The sequence below is a fragment of the Serinus canaria genome, chromosome 2 (genome assembly GCF_022539315.1).
Source record: "Serinus canaria isolate serCan28SL12 chromosome 2, serCan2020, whole genome shotgun sequence".
Taxonomy (NCBI): Eukaryota; Metazoa; Chordata; class Aves; order Passeriformes; family Fringillidae; genus Serinus; species Serinus canaria.
In genome coordinates, this window is record NC_066315.1 from 6,920,885 (window position 1) to 6,924,902 (window position 4,018).

Genomic DNA, 4,018 nt, shown 5'->3' on the forward strand with positions numbered 1-4,018 from the left:
CCTGAGGCTACTGGGGGCCGTGGTGGGGCCAGAAGAATGGAGAGGTGGCACAGGGGAGCCTGAGAAAACAAGGACCCTGTTGGAGGGAAGTCTCAATGGAAGGAGAGGGAAAGTAGGCAATAGGAAAAAAAGGAATGAGGGTGGACAGGGGAAGGATGCATGGATAAGCAAAGGGTGGGATGAAGTTAAGGCCAGAGCTGAAGGCAGTAGAGCAGAATGGGTGTAACTGTTTAAACAGCAGAAGGAAATGTCAGCTGAGGCAGGGAGTCACACAGGGTCATGATATCACCAAATGTTCTCACTGTGGCTGGTGGTCCTGGTGTAGAAATGCCTGTAGCCCTCACAGGATTGTTGTTTCCCCAAGTCTTCATTCTTCAGAGCACAAAACACTGTTTTTCAGGGGAGCAGAAAATCTGCAAGACAGATCAGCAGCCAGCTCAGGCCTCCATCATAACTTTGCAGAAGCCACACATCAAGCAAAGAAAGGCTCATCCTCAGTCTTATCAGTGCAGTATTTCCATATTGTCTGGCTGTGTTTCTCCTGTCAGTGGGAAAAGCCCATATGGGGTCCTGCCAGGTGTTCTCTATAGACAGAGCAAGTAGAGAAGGCAACAGGAATTTTCACTGTGACACTGGTGAGCCTTGTGACCCTGTTCAGTGAAGGGCTGTGAGCAGACACAAAACTTGGTCACTTTGAGGTCGTGCAGGAGTGGATGAGGATCTGTAGGTGATGGCTATGAAACCATTGCTGCCACACCAGGACAGCTTTTCAGCCAGACTCAATGTTCTCCTCTCTGTCCTTTTCATAACCCCCTTGGGTGTGAGAACAAGGGATATGGAACATGATCACAAGGGACCTTTTTGGGGTGGTCTTACTCAGGACAACAAAATCTGAGTTTAGAAGGGCATTGATAATGAGGAAAAATGTTATAAAGTCAGCCTGGTGATGAAGTGCCAGCTACAGCACCATGGGAGGACAAATACAAAAAGAGGATTTCCCAGCTGGGCAGCAGCATCAGGAGGGACTGAGGGTGCAGAGGGGACAAAAGTCTGAGGGTAAGAACAATAATATCAGGTTTCCTTTCCTGGCTGCAGTTCCTCCAGTTGTGAAAGCTGCTGTCCATTATCCTGCTGCTCAGCATCTCCTCCCACCTCAGGTTTCAGCTTTTTCATACCTGTTATCCTCAGCCTCACCTGGGCCTGCTGAACTGGTGATCAGGAGAGCCCTGTTGTTTGAGTTATTGCCTCTAACCTGGACTGCTCACCAGGACTGTGTTCGGAGCAATCCCCCGGCAGTTACTGCTGACCTGGGAGGGGGAGAGCCTGCAGCTGGGGGGTGGTGATAAGCAGCTGGAGTGGGTGAAAAGAAATAAACTTTTCACCCAGCTCAGCTGCAGGCAGAACAGGATGTGAGACTGCAACCTAAGACATAGGAGATAATTATTCTACTCCACTTGGCACCGGTGAGGCCTCAGCTGGAATAGAGTGTCCAGTTTTGGGTACTGTGCTGTAAAGAAAAATGTAGACAAACTGGAGAGAGTCCAGGAGAGAGACACTAGAAATATCAGAGGCATAGAAGGAACAACCTAGGAGGAAATGTTGAAAGGATTGTTTGTTTAGTCTGGGAACAGCAGAGTCTAAAGAAGAGCTGTGATAAAAATCTTGCAATATTTTAAAGTTTATTGTAAGGAGGATGGTGATAAATCTTTGCTTGCTGGGGGATAGGGAAAGAAGGAACCAGCTTTATTTGCAGATAATAAAATTTAGGTTTGACATGAGGAAAAACTATCTAGATAAGAGGGTGATGCTGTAAAACAAGGCAGGGAGTGAATGGGTCTTGTTAAAATTCAGAAGGGTGTTTTTTTTAAATAATGAACATCGAAAGAATAAAGATGTTTCTTGTTTAAATAACTCTTCTGGGCTAATGCCGGGACTGTGTTTCCACATGCTGAGAGTCCAACCATGTGGATACACTTGTAAGGAACAGCTCTTGGCCTGCAAGCTCCAGGGAAGACTCTCCTTTGTGAGCAGTGTATGCAAACCCCAGCAGCTTGTGACTGATCTCTTTTTCTACCTATTCCTGCAATACAAATAAGCCCTCATGGAATACAAGGATCTGTATAAAATTTTACAAATGCAGGAATAACCTTTCTCTTACGATCCCATTTCTGGCCCCACTGTATTTCTTCCTTGCAGGTTCATATGCTGTATCTCTAATCCCTTGTTTGTAGATTTGGTATGTGCACACAGCTAGAGATATATCCCTGATTGCTGTTAATCCTTTGAGTGTTTTTACATTATACAGCATATGTCCAGGGAAAGTTCTGTCTTGTGCTTTAATGACACTCCCTGATCCTCCAGCGACACTCCTGGAAACAGAGAATCACACCATCCTCTTTCCATCCCAGGGAATTCTCAGGCTGTGAATTGGGTTTTATTGCACATCACAGAAACAAAGAACCACTGAATATTTCAGAAGTTCAGTTCAATGTGTTTGCAAACCCAGAAAAGCAATGGAAGGCTGGTCTAGAGGCTGGATGTGAGGAAGAAAGCCAGCACACAAAGACTCCACCCCACATCTTTGGACTTGCCTATGACCTCACAAGGGTCAAAATCCATGGCTGGAGCTGGTCAATTTTTTTTTTTTTTTAGGCCTATGATAGAATGTGTTTTTCTCATGAAGTAAACTCTACCAGAGAATAAATATATTTGCTATTTTGGGAGTGGTGAGGCTCTGGAACAGGGTGCCTAAAGAAGTTGTTGATGCCCCATTCCTGGAACTGTTCATGGCCAGGCTGGATGGGGCTTGGAGCACCTGGAAGGTGTCTCTTCCCCATGGCAGGAGAACTGGAATGAGGTGATCTTTCAGGCCCCTCCCAATCCAAACCTTTCTGTGATTCTATGATTCTAATATTAATTGGTTTGGCTTTTAAGTGTAACTTAGGAATGAGTGCTTTCTGCTACAGGGTTTTACTTTAGTTGCAAAATCTGTCAGATGTGTTTTACTTTAAATTCCCAGTATATGTGCTTAACCTTCATTGCACCTTGAGGTAATTTATCTGTAAATGAACACTAATCAAGAAACCTGAAGTCATGTGGGATGCTTCTAATATTTTGAAGATAAGTAATATTAAGCCTAAATCACATTTAAAGAGGATATTAACTGAAGTAGTAGAGCAGGACAAATCAGTGAAACAGAACAGCCAGTCAAACTGGGTTATAGTTGTATTGCTTTCCACAAAAGCCCAAAATACCCATGGGGTATTAATTACCATATTTATTAATATTTTTTACAGTTCTTTGCAGAAGATAGGTGTCTACAGCATGTGTTGTACAGAACCAAGAAGTGGTCAGTCTTGCCTATTAAAATAAACTAGGAAAGGAAACCAGATGTCAGAACCTCCTCTTCTGGGGGGTTGCTGGTTCACAGGAGAGCTCCTGGAGATGCTTTAAGCCCACAGCTCCATGGTGAGCCCTCCAGCCCCTAAAACCTGGCAGTTCTGCAGGGGATTAGGATAATTCTGTGCTCCCAGGTCTTCCTGTCAGAGCTGTGGCATCATTAAAGGTTTGCTGGGATAGAAAGAGAAGACAGGAAGGGGTTGGAGGGAGGAGAGGGAGGACTCATCACCCTTGATGTAGATATTGAACAGCTGGACTGCAAAGACTGTGTTACCCTAGGCTCCAAATAAAGTCAGTGGAGAAGAAAAGGAACTGAAGATATTTGTCTTAGGACAGGAAATGACCGATTCCCTGCTGCCTACAGGAGACATGTAGGTACCTGGATACTGGTGAAGTTAGCCGAGGTGACCTTGCATGTCCTATTGGTTATGGCAGTCTCCTGGGAGGAGAGATCCTGAGCTCTGGCCTCTGCTTCAGGGCTTCTGATGGAGTTTGTGCAGATTACAGGTCACACGGACACAAGCACTGGTGAATGCAGTGTCCCTTCTTCCTCCAGTTGAGTGCATTATCCCAGGGCTGAGTGCATTATCTCAGGGGCTGAGGTATGCTGAGGAAAGTG